We start from the raw sequence: 22,409 nt of genomic DNA, 5'->3' as shown, positions 1-22,409 counted from the left end.
AACAAGTGCTGATGAGGATGCCTAAATAGGGAAACATTCATACACTGTTAGTGGGAAGGTAAAGTATAAGAGTAAAGCCAGAAGATGGCCAAATAGGAATAGCTCCGGTCTGCAGCTCTCAGTGAGATCAATGCAGAAGGCATGTGATTTCTGCATTTCCAACTGAGGTACCTGGCTCATCTCATTGGGACTGGGTAGACAGTGGGTGCAGCTCACGGAGGGTGAGCCAAAGCAGGGTGGCGCATTGCCTCACTTAGGAAGTGCAAGGGGTCGGGGAGCTCCTTCCCCTAGCCAAGGGAAGCTGTGAGGGACTGTGCCATGAAAAACAGTGCACTTTGGCCCAGACACTATGTTTTTCCCACAGTCTTCACAACCCGCAGACCAGGACATTCCCTCGGGTGCTGTGCCACCAGGGCCCTGGGTTTCCAGCACAAAACTGGGAGGCCTTTTGGGTAGACAATGAGCAAGCTGCAGGAGTTTCTCTTTTTTTCTTTTTCATAACCCAGTGGCGCCTGGAATGCCAGTGAGACAGAATAGTTCAAACCCCTAGAAAGGGGGCTGAAGCCAGGGAGTCAAGTAGTCTAGTTCTGTGGATCCCACCCCAACAGAGCCCAGCAAACTAAGATCCACTGGCTTGAAATTCTCACTGCCAGCACAGCAGTCTGAATTTGACCTGGGATGCTCGAGCTTGGTGGGGGGAGGGGTGTTCGCCATTACTGAGGCCTGAGTAGGCAGTTTTCCCCTCACAGTGTAAACAAAGTCTCTGGGAAGCTCAAACTGGGACGAGCCCACCACAACTCAGTAAAACCGCTGTAGCCAGACTGCCTCTCTAGATTCCTCCTCTCTGGGCAGGGCATCATTGAAAGAAAGGCAGCAGCTCCAGTCAGGGGCTTATAGATAAAACTCCCATCTCCCTGGGACAGAACACCTCGGGGAAAGGGTGGCTGTGGGCGCAGATTGAGCAGATTTAAACGTTCCTGCCTGCTGGCTCTGAAGAGAGCAGTGGATCTCCCAACACAGCACTTTAGCTCTGCTAAGGGATAGACTGCCTCCTCAAGTGGGTCCCTGACCCCGTGCCTCCTAACTGGGAGACACCTCCCAGCAGGGGTAAACAGACACCTCATACAGGAGAGCTCTGGGTGGCATCTGGTGGGTGCTCCTCTGGAACGAAACTTCTAGAGCAAGAAACAGGCAGCAATCTTTGCTGTTCTGTAGCCTCAGCTGGTTATACCCACGAAAACAGGGTCTGGAGTGGACCTCCAGCAAACTGCAGCAGACCTGCAGCAGAGAGGCCTGACTGTTAGGAGGAAAACTAACAAATGGAAAGGAATACCATCAACATCAACAAAAAAAAGTCCACACAAAAACCCCATCTGAAGGTCACCAACATCAAAGACCAAAGGTAGATGAATCCATGAAGATGAGGAAAAACCAGCGCAAAAAGGCTGAAAATCCTACAAACCAGAATGCCTCTTCTCCTCCAAAGGATCATAACTCTTCACCAGCAAGGGAACAAAGCTGGATGGAGAATAAGTTTGACAAATTGACAGAAGTAGGCTTCAGAAGTTGAGTAATAACAAACTCCTCGAAGCTAAAGGAACATATTCTAGTCCAATGCAAGGAAGCTAAGAACCTTGAAAGAAGGTTGCAGGAATTGCTAACTAGAATAACCAGTTTAGAAAAGAACATAAATGACCTGATGGAACTGAAAAACACAGCACAAGAACTTTGTGAAGCATACACAAGTATCACTAGCTGAATTGACCAAGCAGAAGAAAGGATATCAGAGATTGAAGATCAACTTGATGAAATAAAGCATGAAGACAAGATTAGAGAAAAAAGGAATGAAAAGGAATGAACAAAGCCTCCAAGCAATATGGGGCTATGTGAAAAGACCAAACCTACGTTTTAATGGTGTACCTGAAAGTGACGGGGAGAATGGAACCAAGTTGGAAAACACTCTTCATGATATTATCCAGGAGAACTTCCCCAACCTAGCAAGACAGGCCAACATGCAAATCAGGAAATACAGAGAATACCATAAAGATAATCCTCGAAAAGAGCAACCCAAAGACACATAATCATCAGCTTCACCAAGGTTGAAATGAAGAAAAAATGTTAAGGGCAGCTTCCCTTACCCACAAAGGGAAGCCCTTCAGACTAACAGTAGATCTCTCTGCAGAAACCCTACAAGCTAGAAGAGAGTGGGGGACAATAGTCAACATTCTTAAATAATTTTCAACTCAGGATTTCATATTCAGCCAAATTAAGCTTCATAAGTGAAGGAGAAATAGAATCCTTTACAGTCAAGCAAATGCTGAGAGAAAACTGGCACAAGACAAGGATGCCTTCTCTCACCACTCCTATTCAACATATATTGGAAGTTCTGGCCAGGGTAATCAGGCAAGAGAAAGAAACAAAGCGTATTCAAATAGGAACAGAGGAAGTTAAATTATCTCTGTTTGCAGATGACATGATTGTATATTTTGAAAACCCCATGGTCTCAGCCCCAAATCTCCTTAAACTGATAAGCAACTTCGGCAAAGTCTCAGGATACAAAATCAATGTGCAAAAACCACAAGCATTCCTATATACCAATAATAGACAGAGAGCCAAATCATGAGTGAACTCCCATTCACAATTACTACAAAGAGAATAAAATACCTAGGAATGCAACTTACAAGGGATGCAAAGGACCTCTTCAAGGAGAACTACAAACCACTGCTCAAGGAAATAAGAGAGGACACAAACAAATGGAAAAACATTCCATGCTCATGGATTGGAAGAATCAATATCATGAAAATGGCCATACTGCCCAAAGTAATTTATAGATTCAATGCCATCCCCATCAAGCTACCACTGACTTTCTTCACAGAATTAGAAAAAACTACTTTAAATTTCATATCTAATAATAAATTATCTAATAATCCTACTGCTGGGTATATATTCAAAAGAAGGAAATGAGTATATTCCAGACATATTTTCTCTTTCGTGTTTATTCCATCATTATTCACAATAGCCAAGATATGAAAGTAACCTAAGAATTAGTCAATGGATAAATGGATAAAAAAAGGTGGTATTGTAGTTTTCAAAATAGCTAGAAGATTTTTAATGCTCCCAACACAAAGAAAGATAAATACTTGAGGTGATAAATATCCCAACTACCCTGATTCGAACATTACACATTGTATAAAGGTATCAAAATATCACATGCTTTCCAAAAATATTTAAAATTTTTACATATCAATTAAAAAAAGTATTTACAAAGGATACCTGTGCTGGAGGTATCATGTGTGTCTTCTGGAATTATGATTCTTGCTTGTGTTCCCTGGCTTTAGCTAAGTGACCATGCTATTGCCTTAGCTCTGAAAATATTCAAATCAACATCAATTCACTCACCAGAATTGTTACAGATATTACCATTTGCCATAGACATGTGCCTTGCATGCTAAGCTGACGTCTGTATAAATTATTAGCATATTATCTGTATCTAAATTAATGCTCTAGGACAGGGGAAAAGGTTAATATAGAAACATGAGAAGGCCACTTGGTTCCTAATAAAGATCTATATCATTAATCGGATCTGTTTTATCTGGTGAAACTCGGGGCCATTAGAAGATGTGACTAATGTTAATACTGCAGATTGGCCTTATCTTGCCACCTGAAAAAATTCTGATAATAGTTTTCAAGTAAGGACATATTAGACAAAGTGCAAATAGGAATTAACATAGCAGGGTTGATCTTTTGAAGAGTTTACTAACAGGGCTATATTTTGGCTGTAATCTGTGAACCCAAATGCCAGAAGTTTCCTTAAACTGGTAAGTTTGTTTTGCCTTCCTCAAACACTAAAAACTTATTTTACTTTTTGAAAGAGTCTGAAGTTGTGATAATTGTGGCTGGCAAAGAATGCCTCCATGACTGGCTTCTATTCAAATTTGGGGGCATTGAGTTTCTGATGGACTTCCCAGGGCAGAAACATTGCACATGTATTACTGCATTTTTGTTGCTGCAGAAAACACACACTCAAATGTGGACCCTCAGAGGAGGAAAAAAAAAAATACATGCAGAGTCTGAATATATTTACCCTCCAAATTTCTCTCTTGCTGACCATTGTAATAAATTGTTTCATGAATACAACTGTCTCGGATTCCTCTGAGTCATTCTAGTGAAACAAAGTGTGGGGATTGGCTATGAGACCCCTGACATATAAACAAATGTAAGAATAATCACAGATTTCCTACTGAAAACTGTAAGCGCAAAACAAAATAATTTTATCAAAGTCCTTTTCTGCATCTATTGAGATAACCATGTGGTTTTTGTCTTTGGTTCTTTTTATGTGATTAATTATGTTTATTGATGCATGCATGAACCAGCTTTGCATCCCAGGAACGAAGGTAACTTGATCATGGTGGATAAGTTTTTTGATGTGCTGCTGGATTCAGTTTGCCAGTATTTTATTGTGAATTTTCGCATTGATGTTCATCAGGGATATTGGCTCAAAGTTTTGCTGTTTTTGTTGTATCTCTTTTTGGTGTATCAGGATGATGCTGGCTTCATAAAATCAGTTAAGAAGGAGTCCCTCCTTTTCAATTGAAATAGTTTCAGAAGGAATTGTACCAGTTTCTCTTTATATTTCTGGTAGGATTCACCTGTGAATCTGTCTGGTCCTGGGCCTTTTTTTGTTTGTTTGTTTGGTAGGCTATTAATTACTGCCTCAATTTCAGAACTTGTTATTGATCTGTTCAGGGATCAGACTTCTTCCTGGTTTAGTTTTGGGAGGGTGTATGCATCAAGAAATTTATCAATTTCTTCTAGATTTTCTACTTTATTTGTATAGAGGTGTTTATAGTGTTCTCTGATGGTAGTTTGTATATCTGTGGGGTCAGTGGTGATATCCCCTTTAGCATTTTTTATTGTGTCTATTTGAGTCTTCGCTTCCTTCTTCTTTATTAGTCTAGATAGCAGTGTATTTTGTTAATTTTTTCAAAAAAAAAAAAAAAAAAGGTCCTGGATTTGTTGATTTTTTGGAGGGGTTTTGTGTCTCTATCTCCTTCCATTCTTCCCCAATCTTAGTTATTTCTTGCCTTCTACTAGCTTTTGGATTAGATTGACTCTCTATCTTTTTTAATTGTGATGTTAGGGTGTCAATTTGAGATCTTTCTAGCTTTCTGATGTCAGCATTCAGTGCTATAAATTTCCCTCTTAACACTGCTTTAGCTGTGTCCCAGAGATTCTGATATGTTGTCTCTTTGTTCTCATTGGTTTCAGAGAACGTCTTCATTTCTCCCTTAATTTCATTATTTACCCAGGAGTCATTCAGGAGCAGGTTTTACAATTTCCATGAAATTGTGTGGTTTTAGGTGAGTTTCTTAATCCTGAGTTCTAATTTGATTGCACTGTGGTCTGAGAGACTGCTACGATTTCCTTTCTTTTGCATTTGTTGAGGAGTGTTTTACTTACAATTATGTGGTTGATTTTAGAATAAGTGCCATGTGGCACTGAGAAAAATGTATATACTGTTGATTTGGGGTAGAGAGATCTGTAGACATCTACTAGGTCCACTTGATCCTGATCTGAGTTCAAGTCCTAAATATCCTTGTTAATTTCTGTCTTGTCGATCTGTCTAAAAGTGACAGTGGGGTGTTAAAGTCTCTCAATATTATTGTGTGGGAATCTAAGTCTCTTTGTAGGACTCTCATAAGTTCAGTCTTTTTATGAAGTTCCATATTTCCTGGAGGCTTTGTTTATTCCTTGTCATTCTCTTTTCTCTTTTCTTGTCTGCATGTCTTATTTCAGTAAGGTGGTCTTCAAACTCTGATATCCTTTCTTCCACTTGGTCAATTCATCTGTTGATGTCTTTGTATACTTCACAAAATTCTTGTGCTGTGCTTTTCAGCTCCATCGGATCGTTTGTGTTCCTCTATAAACTAATTATTCTAGTTAGCAATTCCTCCAACTTTTTAATCACGATTCTTAGTTTGTTTGCATTGGGTTAGAACATTCTCCTTTAGCTGAGTGTAGGTTTTCATCACCCATCTTCTGAAGCCTATTTCTGTCAATTCACCCATCTGATCCTCTGTCCAGTTCTGTGTGCTTGATGGAGAGACGTTGTCATCATTTGGAGGAGAAGAGGCATTCTGGCCTTTTGGGTTTTCAGGACTTTCTCATTGATTCTTTCTCATCTTCATGAATTTGTCTAGTTATGGTCTTTGAGGCTCCTGACCCTTGGATGGGGTTTTTGTGGGGGCATTTTTGTTGTTGTTGCTTTCTGCTTGTTTGTTTTTCTTTCAATAGCCAGGTCTCTCTTCAGTAGGGGCTGCTGTTTTCTGGGGGTTCACTTTGGGCCCTATTCAATGAATTCTCTCATGTGCCTGGAGATGTCACTTAAGGAGACTGGAAAACAGCAAAAACGGGTGCCTGTTACCTCTTCTGGGACCTCTGACCTCGAGGGGCACCAACCTGATGCCAGTAGGATTGCTCCTGTATAGGGTGCCTGACAACCCCTGTTGGAAGGTCTCACCCAGTAGGATGGCATTGGGAGCAGAACCCATTTAACGAAGCATTTTGATCCTTGGCAGAGAGGGTGTGCTTTGCTGGGGGGAAACTCATTTGTCTTGGCTGCCCATATTCCACAGAATTACCATTCTGGTGCTCCACAGAGACTGCGGCCACCTCTCTTTCTAGGGGCTCAGGCCCAGGGGTATTCAAATAGGAAGGGAGGAAGTCATGTTGTCTCTGTTTGCAGATGACATGATTTTACATTTAGAAAAACCATTATCTCAGCCCCAAAATTTCTGGAACTGATAAGCAACTTCAGCAAAATCTCAGGATACAAAATCAATGTGCAAAAATCACAAGCATTCATTTACACTCACAATAGGGAAGCAGAGAACAAAATCATGAATGAACTCCCATTTGTAATCACTACAAAGAGAATAAAATACCCAGGAATAAAACTAACATGAGATGTGAAGGACCTCTTTAAGGAGAACCACAAACTACTGCTCAAGGAAATCAGAGAGGACACAAACAAATGGAAAAACATTTCATCCTCATGAATAGGAAAAATCAGTATCATGAAAATGGCCATACTGTCCAGAGTAATTTATGGATTCACTGGTATTCCCATCAAACTACCATTGACATTCTTCATAGAATTAGAAAAAACTACTTTAAATTTCATATGGAATCAAAAAAGAGCCCATATAGTCAAGATAGTCCTAAGCATAAAGAAAAAAGCTGGAGGCATCATGCTACCTGACATAAAACTATACTACAAGGCTACAGTAACCAAAACAGCATGGTACTGACACCAAAACAGATATATAGCCCAATGAAGCAGAACAGAGACCTCAGAAATAACACCATACATCTACAACCATCTGTTATTCGACAAATCCCATAAAAACAAGCAACAGGGAAAGGATCTCCTATTCAGTAAATGGTGCTGGGAAAACTGGCTAGCTATATGCAGAAAACTGGAACTGGATCCTTCCTTACACCTTATAAAAATTAACTCAAGATGGATTAAATACTTAAATGTAAAACCAAAAATGATAAAAATCCTAGAAGAAAACTTATGCAACACCATTCAGGACATAGGTATGGGCAAAGACTTGATGACTAAAACACCAAAAGCAATTGCAACAAAAGCCATAATTGACAAATGGAATCTAATTAAACTGAAGAGCTTCTGCACAGCAAAAGATACTATCATTAGAGTGAACAAGCAATCTAGTCAGAATGGCAATTATTAAAAAGTCAGCTAACTATGGATACTGGCGAGGCTGTGGAGAAACAGAAACACTTTTACACTGTTCATAGGAATGTAAATTAGTTCAACCATAATGGAAGATAGTGTGGCCATTCCTCAAGGATCTAGTGCCACAAATACCATTTTATCCAGCAATCCCATTACTGGGTGTATACCCAAAGAAATATAAATCATTCTACCATAAAGACATGTGCACACGTATGTTTATTGCAGCACTATTCACAATAGCAAAGACATGGAACCAACCCAAATGCCCATCATATCCTACACAGGGACATGGATGAATCTGGAAGCCATCATCCTCAGCAAACTAACATAGGAAGAGAAAACCAAACACCGCATGTTTTCACTCATAAGTGGAAGTTGAACATTGAGAGCACATGGACACAGAGAGGGGAACAACACACACCAGGGCCTGTTAGGGGATGGGGGCTGAGGGGAGCGAACTTAGTGGATAGGTCAATAGGCACAGCAAACCACCATGGCACATGTATACCTATGTAACAAACTTGCACGTTCTGCACATGTATCCCATTATCTTTTAGAAGAAGAAATAAAGAAAGAAAAATGAGAAAGCCACACAGTGATGCCAATTTTCTTTTGTCAATGTGGGAAAATAATTCAATAAACCTTACTCTTGTTATAAAAATTAACTCAAAATAGATCACAGATTAAACATAGTATGTAAACAACAAAAGTTTTTCAAAAATTAATTTGAGAAAATGCTTAAAATCTGGAGCAAGGCAAATAATTCTTACACTTGGCACTAAAGACATGAGCCATAAAAGGAAAAATCTGTAAATTAGACTACGTCAAATTAAAAAGCTTTTGCTGTGAAGTGGTCCTATTAAAAGGATGAACAGACAAGCTCCTGATTGACAGAAATGTTTTTGCAAATTACATACATGACACAGTACTTGTGAGTAGAGTTTTAAAGAGCTCTCAAAATTCAAGAGTTAAAAAAAAAAAAAAAAAAAGAAACTTAAAAAAACCTCTAATAAGAAAGGCAAAACATATAAACAGACATTTTATTGAAGGAAACATGCAACGGCAAATAAGCTCTTGAAAGATGTTCAGCATTACTAGTTACAAGAAAATTAAAATTAAAACCTCAATGAGATGTCCTTACACTCCTATCAGATGGCTTAGAAACAACATAGTGACAATACCATATCCTGGTGGAGATGGAGAGAAATTGCATCATTCATGCAACGCTCTGGGAACGTAAGGAGATGCCACCAATCTGGAGAATTGTATGTCATGTTTCTTAGAAATTAATCATGTGCTTCCCATATGCCTATCAATTGTAGTTTTGAGCATTACCCAAGAAATGAAAATTTATGTTGACACAAAGTATTTACATGAATATTTATAGCAGACTAATTCATAATAGCCAAACAGTGGAGGCAAGCCATATGCCCTACCCTTCCGTGAGTGAATACATACACAAACTGTGATATATGCATACCATAAAACAATATTCAACAATAAAGAAACAAACTCTTGACTTACACAATAACTTGGAAAAATCTTAATGAAATACCCTCAGTGAGAAACAGCCTATCTCAAAAGTTTCCATACTTAGTGTTCAATTTTATAACATTCTCAAAATGACAGAATTACAGAGATGAAGAAGAGATGAGTGGCCACAAGGATGTCTTCAGGAAGAAAGCAAGGTGTCTGAAGTTACAATAGAGTGTCATGAGGAATCATTGTAACAAAATTATTGAAATTGTTTTTTAATAAAAGTGCATAGATCTAAATGCACATGCATGTGCATACGCATGTGTGCACATGCACAAGTGCATATAAAATGAGAACTCCGAATAAGGTCAATGGATTTTATCAATGTTATTTTTCTGGTTGTGTTATTATTCTATAAGTACACCAGAAGTTACCATTGGGAAAAGTGAGTGTTTGGTATAGAGCATGTCTCTGTATTATTTCCTACAACTGCATGTGTGTCTGTAGTCTCAAAATAAAAAGTTTACATAAAAATGGGCAAAAGATTTGAGCAGACGTTTAACCCAAGTTGATATATAGATGGAAAATAAACATGTGAAAAGATGTTACACATCATTGTCAGCAAAATGCAAAATGAAAACACAATGTAATACCACCATACATCTATTAAAATGGCTAAAATTTAAAACCAATGGCAACAGAAAGTGCTGACAATGCAGAGCAACTGAAACTCTCATACATTATTAGTAGCAATGTAAAATGCTGCAACCACTCTGAAAAATGGAAATTTAAAACACAATGTCAAACATAACCTAAAATATGGCCTAGTCAGTCCACTCCTAAATATTTGCCAGAGAAAAAATTGAAATTTTGTCTACACGAAAATCTTCACTTTGGGAGGTTTTCTTCCAGTTTGTAACACTACAATAAGATGAAAAAGAAAATAACCATAATGATCATAAAATATAATTGTTAATTTTTACAGGAGTATAGATTACCCTCAGGAAAGAATATTAATTAAATACGATCCAATTTAGCCACAATTTTTAAAGTGTTTTATAAAATATCAAAAACTATGAACAAACCACACAAAATACCAATAAAACATACAAAATACCAATTTGTGTATATCTCTGCTTATCATTAGAACTTTTCTACTATGTTATTTTTGCATGTATGTAACTCTTGTTCCTTTATTAATCTGAAAACTATCAATTTCTTCTGATTATCAGATTTCTTCTTAAGAGAGAAACAGATTTTCACCTAATCAGCCTCACTGTAGGTTTTACTTGTCATAGTATGGGGAACTTAGTTTAAGGAAATTATTATTGCCAGGTTTCTGAAAACAACAGTACCTGATTAAAATAAACATATATTGCAAACTGTTCTTAAAAACATATTTTTTATCCTAAATTATTTGGTTATACTTAGGTTATTTTTGCCTTGAATGACTATATGAACTGATGAATCTCATTTAGATTATCAGTATTTTCAAATTATTTTATTTAAAAATAGACACAATAAATCATTCTACCATAAAGACACGTGCACGTGAATGTTCATTGCAGCACTATTCACAATAGCAAAGACATGGAATCAACCTATATGCCCATCAATGACAGACTGTATGAAGAAAATGGTGCATATACACCATTGAACACTGTGTGGCCATAAGAAAGAACAAGATGGTGTATTTTGCAGGAATATGGATGGAGATGGAGGCTATTATCCTTAGCAAACTAATGCAGAAACAGAAAACCAAATACTGCATTTCTTTACTAATAAGTTTACTTTTGTTGCAATGATTTGTGCTAAATGATGAGAACTCATGAACATGAAGAAGTAAACAGACATTGTCTCTACTTCAGAGTCGAGGGAAGAGGGAGGGAGAAGAACGGAAAAGATGACCATTGAGTACTCTGCTAAATACCTGGGTGAGGAAATATCTGTACAACAAACCTCCGTGACACAAGTTTACCTACAGAACAAAACTTCACATATACCCCTGAACCTAAAATAAAAGTTAAAAATTAAAACATAATACAAATAATAAATAAAATCAAATGTAGATTAAAATGGCAAATGAAATTAAAATTGAAGATTTTGTATCATGAATATTTTAAGTTAACTTTTAAGTTCAGGGGTACATAGGTTTGTAATATAGGTAAATTCATACACAGAGTTTGTTACATAGGTAAATTTGTGTCATGGGGGTTTGTTGTACAGATTATTTCATCACCCAGGTATTAAGACTAGTATTGATTAGTTATTTTTTCGGATCCTCTCCCACCTCTCACTTTCTACTGTCTTATAGGCCCTAGTGTGTGTTGTTCCCCTCTATGTGTCCATGTGTTCATATCATTTAATTCCCACTTATAAGTGAGAACATGTTGTATTTAGCTCTCTGTTCCTGTGTTAGTTTGCTAAGGATAATGGCCTCCAACCGTATCCATGTCCCTGCAAAGGATATGACCTTGTTCTTTTTGATGCCTGCATAGTAATCCATGGTGTATATGTACAACATTTTCTTTATCCAGTCTATCATTAGGTTGATTCCATGTATTTACTATTGTGAATAGTGCTACAATCAACATATGTGTGCATGTGTCTTTATAAAAGAATAATTTATAATCCTTTGGGTATGTACCCAGTAATGGGATTTGTAGGTCTAATGGTATTTCTGTCTTTAGGTGTTTGGCGAATCACCATACTTTCTTCTACAATGGTTGAACTAATTTACACTCCCAGCAACAATATGTAAGTGTTCCTTTTTCTCCACAACCTTGTCAGCCTCTGTTGTTTTTTGACTTTTTAATAATCACCATTATGACTGCTGTGAGATGGTATCTCGTTGTGGTTTAGATTTGCATTTCTTCAATAATCAGTGACGTTGAGCTTTTCTTCATATGATTGTTGGCCATATATATATATATATATTTGTAAAATGTTCATGTCCTTTGCCCAATTTTAATGTTTTTTTGTTTGTTTGTTTTTTTTTTTTTTTTTTTTTTTTGCTGTAAATCTCTTTAAGTTTCTAACAGATGCTGGATATTAGATTTTTGTCAAATATATGGTTTGCAATTTTTTTTCCCATTCTGTAGGCTGTTTACTCTGTTGATTATTTTGCTGTGCAGAAGCTCTTTAGTTAAATTACATTCCATGTGTTAGTTTTTACTTTTGTTGTAATTGTTTTTAGCATCTTCATCATGAAATCTTTGCCCCTGCCTGTGTCCTGAATGGTATTGCCTAGGTTGTCTTCCAGGGTTTTCATAATTTTTGGTTTTACATTTAAAACCAAAAACCATGTTGAATTATTATTTTTTTTTAATCTGGTGTAAGTAAAAAGACCAGTTTTAATTCTCTGCATATAGCTAGCCAATTATCTCAGCATCATTTGTTGAATAGGGAATCCTTTCTCCATTACTTGTTTTTGTCGACTTTGTCAAAGATCAGATACCTGTATGTGTGCTGTATTATTTCTGGGCTTTCTATTCTGTTACGTTGGTCTATGTGTCTGTTTCTGTACCAGTACCATGCTGTTTTGGTTACTGTAGCCCTGTATTATATTTTGAAGTAAGATAGCATGATGCCTCTAGCTCTATTCTTTCGTTTAGAATTGCCTTTACTATTCAGGCTCTTTTCTAGTTTCATATGAATTTTAAAATAGCATTTTTTTCAAGTTTTGTGAAGAATGTAATTAGCAGTTTGATAGAAATGGCATTAAATTTATAAATTGCTTTGAGCATTATGGCCATTTTAACCATATTGATTCTTCCTATCCAAGATCATGGCATATTTTTCCATTTGTTTGTGTCATCTCTGATTTATTTGAGCAGTGTTTTGCAGTTATTCTTGTAGAGATTTTTTTACCTCCCTGGTTAGTTTTATTCCTAAGTGTTTTATTCTTTTGTGGCAATTGCAAATGGAATTGCATTCTTGATTTGGTACTCAACTGGACTCCTGTTGTTGTATAGGAATGCTATTGATTTTTGTACATAGATTTTGTATCTGGAGACTTTACTGAATTTCTTCATCAGCTTAAGGAACTTTTGGGCCAAGACTATGGGGTTTTCTAAATACAGGATCCATGTCATCTGCAAACAGATATAGTTTGACTTCCTCTCTTCCTATTTGGATGCCCTTTCTTTCTTTATAATTTATGATTTTTATATATCTTTATATATGATTTTATACATATGCATATATATCATGAAACTGTATATGATTTGAACATGACTTATTTTATTTTTAGTTAACATGTAATAATTTTAAATATTCTGGAGATACATAGTGGTATTTTGATATGTATATACAAGGTATAATAGTCAAATCAGGATAAGTAGCATACCCATCACCTCATTTATCATTTCTTTGTGTTGTGAACATTCAAAATCCTCTCTTCAAGCTTTTTAAAAAATATACAATATTATAGTTAACCACAATCATCCTAGAATGGTCATGCTTTAGATATTTTCATAAAGTGTAATTTTGAACATGATTATCAGAATGTAATTCAGCAAGTATAAAATGTTAAGTTGGAGATTATAGGCAATACTTTATGTATCATAAAATAAATTAATCCAAAAATTTTAAAAATGAATAAAGTCATAATTGTAATGAAATGATTCTAAAGTAACTCTACTCATATTTAATGATTTTGATACCTTGACATTTCGTGTCAGGCAGTCAGTTCCTACTGCTCTTGAAGGTTTAGTCTATCACTACTCTCACTTGCATAATGCCTAAAAAAAATATTGGTAATGGCTTAATTTTTGTTCTATTTATACCATTTCATATCAAGGATATTCTAGTCTCTATACATGTTAGAGAGTGTTTTCTTCTGAGAAAATATTTTTTAGAAATGTAGTCTGTATAGATTTTCAGATTTATTGTCATATTCTTCATTGCATCTTCTTTTATATTTATGCAGAATAAGTTTTATTTTCTATTTCTTGTTTCTAAAAATACTTATTTTCTCTTTTATTCTGCATCCATCTTGGCAGAAATTTGTTAATCTATCTTTTAAAATGGAAGATATTTGGATTAAGTTATATTCTCTATTATATATTAGTTTCCTGTTTTATAAATTTATTTTCTAATATTTATTTATTTATTTATTTATTTTTTGAGAGGGTGTCTCGCTCTGTCACCCAGGCTGGAGTGCAGCAGTGCAATCTCCGCTCACTGCAAGCTCCTCCTCCTGGGTTCCCACCATTCTCCTTCCTCAGTCTCCCGAGAAGCTGGTACTACAAGCGCCCACCACCACGCCCGGCTAATTTTTTTGTATTTTTAGTAGAGACAGGGTTTCACCGTGTTAACCAGGATGGTCTTGATCTCCTGACCTCGTGATCCGCCTGCCTCGGCCTCCCAAAGTGCTGGGATTACAGGCGTGAACCACCACTCCTTGCCTTTCTTATTTCTTAATAAATAGTTTTGATCCTTTTGTGTTTGGAAACTCATTGATTTTCAGCCTGCCTTCTAAGGTAAACTTGCTTTGGACGTATTTTTATAAGTAGTTTTCTGTTTTCAGCTGTAAATATTTTCTGATGTACGGTATAATTTCTTCTTTCATAGTAAGTTACTTAGAAGTGCACTTATTACTTTCATATATATGTACATTTTTAAAGTTATCTTTTTTAGATTTCTAACTTAATTGCATAATCATCCAAGAATGTGGAATGTATGATACTAGGCTTTTGATATTTATTGGAACTCAGTCTGTGGTTTTATATGTGGTCAGTTTCGTAAATGTACAGTATATGCTTTAAATATTATGTATTTTCAACTATTGTTGCAGTGTTTTGAATGTATCTACTATAGTGAGATTGTTGTGTCATTAAAATCCTTTTTATACTTACTGATTTTCTATTTGTTTAAAACATCAATTATAGGAAGAAGTGTTAGAATCCCCTACTATATTGATGTCTTTATTTTTTCCTTGTAGCTCTAGTCGTGTCAATTTCCACTCTGTATATTTTTAGATGCATACAAATGAGTGGCATACTGGTAAATGTTTGAAGTTCAGCTCTCTTCAAGGAAAAAGATGCCCTGATTTATAGTGTTTATCCATTTCTGTAGCACAAATAATCTCCCCAAGATATAAGCTGAGGTCAATAATGCTGGGCTGAGAAAAAGATAACGATCAGCTCTCATAAGCCAACAACAGGAGACTCCAGTACACCAGCTATACAGATACATGTGTGTGTGTTATATATCCTCTATATATTCTTAATTGAAAATGTGTGTGCGTTGTGGAGTCCCTCTTTATTTCTATCAAAGTTTTTTTTCATTGAAGAGTTTGATTTGTTTTTCACTGTGCTATTAACAGTTGTATCTAAGCTTTCTTTTTCACTTTTTCATGTTTTACTTTTATATACCCTATGTTTAAATATGTTTCTGGAAGCCTAGTGGGATGGTTCATGCCTTTTATTCCAACACTGTGGAAGGCTGAAGCAGGCAGATCACTCGAGTCCAGGAGTCAGAGAACAGCCTGGGCAATATGGCAAAATTCTGTCTCCACAAAAAATATAAAAATTAGCCAGGTATGGTGGCACATGCCTGTCATCCCAGCTATTTGGGAGGGTGAGGCGGGAGGATCTCTGGAGCCTGTGAGGGGAAGGTTGCAGTGAGCCAGAATGGCACCACTGCCTTCCAGTCTGGGTGACAGAGACCATCTCAAAAAAACCTCCCAAATAGCTGGGATGACAGGAAAAAAAGCTTATGGTGAGATTTTATTTTGTAATGAGTCTTGAAGTCTTCATACTTAGGTAAATTACTGAAGTATTTTTATTTATTTCAACCATTTAATTTTGTATTTTAATTTCCTGCCATTTGTATCTCTTTTAACCTCCTTTTTCCCTACTTTTTTCTCATTTTATTTTTTGTCTTTCTGCTTGTTTGGAAGTTACATTCTTTCTTTCTTCTCTTTTGATGGTTGCCCTTGACAGTTTAACATGCATATAGAATCAAAATAGTGAACTTCAATGCAAAACCAATACAAGTTCCTAAGATCATTGGAACAACAATAATTAACCTCTTCATTAATAAATTTTAGGTTTTATTTGCTGATTTTTTTCTTTATCCTAAAAAAGCAAATTTATTAGTGTTTCAAGATGTAAATATTTATTTACATATAACTACGTATTTACCACTTTCTTAGGTTAATTATTGCTCCTTGAATCTCAGAATGCAATTACTGATACTCGATAGGTGTATACAACTTTTTCTCATACTACTTCAGCATGAGTGAACATTTTGACTTCTCATCAGGTTTATCCAGTGCATTATTTCAGTTAATTTCTTTTCTCTGAAAGGTACAAATATGACCTCTGTGTTAGACTGCTGACTTGCCCTAATTGATGGTGAAATATTTTCCCTCAACCACCATTGAATATCTAAGAAAATACTGTATAACAATATTCAAGTCATATTGATTTCTGTAGCCAATGTTTTTGTTTTTCGCTTTTATTGGTAGATCACTAAGAGTACTACCAATTCAGGGTTTACTAAATATACTCCTATGATATAAGCTTATTTAATATTAAAACAAATATGCCGGGCGCGGTGGCTCACGCCTGTAATCCCAACACTTTGGGAGGCCAAGGCAGGCAGATCACCTGAGGTCTGGAGTTCAAAAGCAGCCTGACCGTGGAGAAACTCCGCCTATACTAAAAACACAAAATTAGCCAGGGTGTTGGCACATGCCTGTAATCACAGCTACTCCGTAGGCTGACGCAGGAGAATCGCTTGAACCCAGGAGGCAGAGGTTGTGGTGAGCCAAAATTGTGCCATTGCACTCCAGCCTGGGCAACGACAGCGAAACTCTGTCTCAAAAAAAAAAAAAAAAAAGATATAAAAGTAAACTTAAATAACAAGTTAGCATGTGCATGTTTGCTGATTTTCCTTCTCATATTAGCACACTATAAAAGCTATGTTTTCATAATATATTTTAAACAATCCCAATAATAAGTTTTTCACATACTTTAGGTCAGATTTCCAAATTATATTGACATTGCATGGTTATTGTGATAGCTGTCTGTCCCAATGTAAAATAAGCTGCATTTTGAAAAAGTATATATCATAATCTTTAATATTTTCTCATACAAAACAAGCAAGAGTAAAATCTAACATTAAAAACAATTTATAGTAAATAGAATGTCTAATATGGTTTGTAGCGAGTGTTTTAAGAATAAGGTTTAGAGAAGATTTTTTTCTAACTTGCTGTGTAAATAATTAACTTAGGAATCACTTCCTCAGGATCAATGTCAATGGATTAGTTTAATAAAGTTACTTCTTACACAATCTTTTTAAAAGACAATCTTCTAAATTTATATGTAGTTGGGCAAACATGGCATCAATGATGTATATAATCTAGAATATTCTATTTTTAGATTGGTTGCTTTTTAAAGCCTGTGGAAAAAAATATCCTTTTGATCTTTAGCATCAGCAAATTCTTAAATACTGGTGGAGAAAAAAAAAAAATCAATATTGCCTTATAAGCTTCAATTTGGAAGTTTTACAACATTGCCTGATAGTTTTAATCAGATACTCTTATCTGTCCTTGTTATATGTCAAACAATTCACTACTGTAAATATAAGGAACTGATAATGAATAGCACTAATTTGAAGTAGTCATTATGGCTTTAAGCTCTACATCCTTAAAGTGTGTGAGCCTGCATAATCTTTAACCAGAGGCAATTTTAAATGAAGATATTAAACCTAGGAGGTGAATTAGAACCAATATAAATGTTAATCTGTTTTGAATACCATTTCCATGCTTATAAATTCTTTTGGCACTTCGTGAAGATAAAGGAGCTACAATGGCCTGCATTTTAATCAAACATATATTATAGTAACAGATGAGTTGTATGCTTGGAGTTGAATGAGTTATATTCTGTGCAGTGAAAAATTTGAGCATACCGCAACTAAATATTTGGGTGTGATTATAAAACAATGCACCGCTTTATACAGCATAAGATAGCTAACAATATTTTGGGTTGTTAACTAAATGTACCCGTTTTTTCTGATTAGCCTTGGGAAAAATAAGAGTAATGTTCCATTTTCTTTTTTCTTTTTTGTTTTTTCTAGAGAGTTGCTGTAGAAAAGTGCATTAGAATGAGAAAGAAATTATAAATGAAGAGTTTATAGTCCATAGTATTTCAGTGAAATTTTCTTGTTTTGGTTCTTATATATTAGAACATGAAAGTTAAACTTGTGGCTCAGTCCATCTATATATTATTTCTTAATTCTTACCTTCCTTCCTGAAAGAATCTCTTCATTCTTTTCTACCTATCTAAGATATACTCCTATTCAAGTGTCAATGGTAAATATCAACACAACTATATTAATATGAAATAACGTTACTAATACTAATGTTGAATATTTCTGGAAATAATCCTGTACATATCAATCTATGGACCAGTATACTATCTGCCTAGATATAATTTTGATTGCTTTCCTCAAGGTGAGGCACAACTATATTCATTATGCTTTTCTCCTAACAATTATTTAAGCTTCTAGAAGGCAAAACACGAGTCACCTTTGTTTTTATCTTACCTAGTCTCACAACACTTGACACAGTTGATCTGTCACCCTTTCTTGACATTTTTCTTCCGTTGTCTTCCAGAACATCGTCCTCTTTTTTACTTCCCTCTTCATTAGTTGTTCCACCTTAGCCTCCTTTGCAAAATTTAGACCATCTCTTCAACCAATAAACTCCCTTATTTTCTCTGTACATACTTTCACCATAGGTGTTCTCATCATTTGAATGATTTCAAATAGCGTGTTCATTTTGATAATTTCCAAAATATATATCTTTGGCCCCTCTCCTTTGCCTGAGCTCTAGACTTCTTTACTTTAATGGAAACCTCAAACTTCTCAGGTCCAATATGTTAATATTGCTTTCTCCTTCAAAATTAGCACATATACCCTTATACTATTATTTCACTTCTAATGTAAATGCTACTGCTATACACCAAATTACTCAGGCCCAAAATTTAAGTCATCCTCACCTCCTCTCTGCATCACATCTTATATCCCATTTATTCACATGTCTTTTCATTTTGCTTCCAAAATATATCCCAACACCAATGACTCCACTTTTATTTTAATATTACTCTGGCTCAAGCCAGCATCACATGAACTTGCACTATTTATAATCTGATAGTACTTTCTATCAGAACTCACTAGATCTTACAACTCTTCCTGGCCTCGCTACCTGTACACACATTCATTTGATTTTCTAGAGGAGGCATGCTGATTTTTTAAAAAAGTAAGTTCCTGTTCAGACACTTTTCAAAAGGAGACATTTATGCGGCCAACAAACATATTAAAAAAAACCCTCATCATCACTGGTCATTAGAGAAATGCAAATCAAAACTGCAATGAGATACCATCTCATGCCAGTTAGAAGGGTGATCATTAAAAAGTCAGGAAACAACAGATGCTGGAGAGGATGTGGAGAAATAGAAACGCTTTTACACTGTTGGTGGGAGTGTAAATTCGTTCAACCATTGTGGAAGACAGTGTGGCGATGACTCAAGGATCCAGAACTAGAAATACTAGAAAAAGCAATCCCATTACTGGGTACATAACCAAATAATTATAAATCGTTTTACTATAAAGACACACGCATATGTATGTTTATTGCAACATTATTCACAATAGCAAAGATTTGGAACCAATCCAAATGCCCACCATTGTTAGACTGGATAAAGAAAATGTGGCACATATACACCATGGAATACTATGCAGCCATAAAAAAGAATGAGTTCATGTCCTTTGCAGGGACATGGATGAAGCTGGAAACCATCATTCTCAGCAAACTAACACAGGAACGGAAAACCAAACACCACATGTTCTCACTTGTGAGAGTTGAACAATGAGAACATATGGGCACAAGACGGGGAGCATCACACACAGCGGCCTGTTGGAGGGTGGGGGACAAGGGGAGGAATGGCATTAGGAGAAATACCTAATGTAGATGATGGGTTGATGGGTGCAGCAAAACGCTATAGCATATGTATACCTATGTAATAAACCTGAACATTCTGCACATGTATCCCAGAACTTAAAGTATGGTTTAAAAAAAATTTTAATAAAGTAAGTTCCATCAAACTCAGAATAGAATATCCCAAACATGCTTTGGCTTATAAGGCTCTAGTACGACATGCTCCAGACTACCTCCTAACTATACTCTCTACAATTCTTCCACTAACTCCCCAACTTCACTCACATTATATTTCTTGTTTTCTTTTTAGCATACCAAGTATTCTCTCATCTCTGGATCTTTGCACATGAGGTTGCTTCTGCAAGGTTCCCGTTTTCTAAAATATTGCATGGCTCCTACCCTCATTTTATAATTAGATCTCTGTTAAAATGTTACTTATCCAGAGTGATCTCCCCTGATCACTTTGAATAAAACATCCCATATCTCGCATATTATTGATAACCACACTCTATGATTTTGCTTTCCTTGTACTTAATATTTGAAAGTGTATTATATATTGACTTGTTTATTCTTTCTCTTTTCCTCACTAGAACACAAACCCTGTGTGTGCAGGGACTATGCAGTAATCTGAGTCACTAATCTGAAATGTATGACCTGCACTGATGATAACAGTAGTTACTATTTAATAAATTTCACATAATGATAGGTTGAATAATAAAATTACCTCCAAACCGCTTCTACTCTATATTTTGTGTTCTACTTGTATTCTGATCTTCTGTTAGATCTTGATGTTCCTCAGTTTTCTGCAAAAGGCACTCCACTCTTCTCTCTTTAAATAATTGTTTTTCCTAGACCATCTTATCTATTCATATGGCTTCAAAAACTAAATGCTTATAATAGTTAGAAGAGATTTGGAGTGTTTCCAATGGAAAGAAATGATAAATGTTTGAGGTGGTGGATGTTTCAATGATTCATATTTGACCATTATATAGTGTATGCCTGTATCAAAATTATATACATATTCCATAAATGTGTACAACTATTATGTATCAATAATTTTTTTTAAAAGTTGTAAAGCAAAAAAAAATAAAATGCTTATGACTTCTAAATGTGTAACTTCATCTTGGACTTCACTATGGACTAAATTGTGCCCCTTCCCACTCTCTATGTTGAAGACCTAACTCCAAATGTTAGTCTATTTGGAAATAGGACTCATAAGGTGGTAGTTACTCTAAAATGGGTTCATAAGATGGGCTGCTGATTCAACAGGATTAGTGTCCTTATAAAACAAACACCAGAAAGTTCCACAGATTCATGTGAGTACACAGAGATAAGGAAGCTGTCTACAAGCCATGAGGAAAACCCTCATTAGAAACTAAATTAACTGGCATCTTGACCATGGACTTTTAGCCTTAGACATAATACTCAGTCCTTAGACCTTTTCTTTAGGAGGTCGTTGTTGTATGTGTGCTTTAGGGGGGCAGGGGAGCGTAACATGTAGAAAACATGATAAGCAATGCCTTCTCCTGGCATTTTAGTAATGTGATATCCATGACGAGAAAAACCCACACTGCTTTGAAGAGTTTATCAATTCTACCTTCTTCCTGAATCCATTTCCTTTTTTAAATTTTAAGCAACAAAAAGTCAGTTGTTCTGCTCAATTCCTCTCTCCTACAATACCTGATATGTATAAGTGTAAATAAAATAGAATTGTGGTCACAAAACAAACCAGAAAATTTAAAGAAGACATGATGTAGGGATTATGTAATTCTCCTCAACTCCAAAATTGTGTTTGTAGACTTTACACTCCATTCTCAGGTTTTTTTTTTTTTAGTTTTCATTTTATAATTTTATTTTTAAAATTAATGCATATATTTATATATTTTTTTGTGGGTACATAGTAGGTATATATATTCATAAGGTACATGAAATAATTTGACACAGTCATGCGACGAGAAATAATCACATTATGAAAAAGGGTTATTTATCTGCTAAGTATTTATCCTTTTTATTAGAAACAATCTAATTATATATACTTTTTTATTTTTTTAAATGTACAATTCAATTATTAACTGTAGCCACTCTGCTGTATATAAAATACTAGTTCTTACTCATTCTTTATAACTACATATTTTTTAACATATTAACCATCCCCAATTATAAAAGTTCTTTATATATTCTATATTAAGTTATTCATTATATAAGTTTGCAAAATATTTTATT

Source organism: Papio anubis, chromosome X, assembly GCF_008728515.1.
Source record: "Papio anubis isolate 15944 chromosome X, Panubis1.0, whole genome shotgun sequence".
Lineage (NCBI taxonomy): Eukaryota > Metazoa > Chordata > Mammalia > Primates > Cercopithecidae > Papio > Papio anubis.
This window is presented reverse-complemented; position numbering follows the sequence as displayed.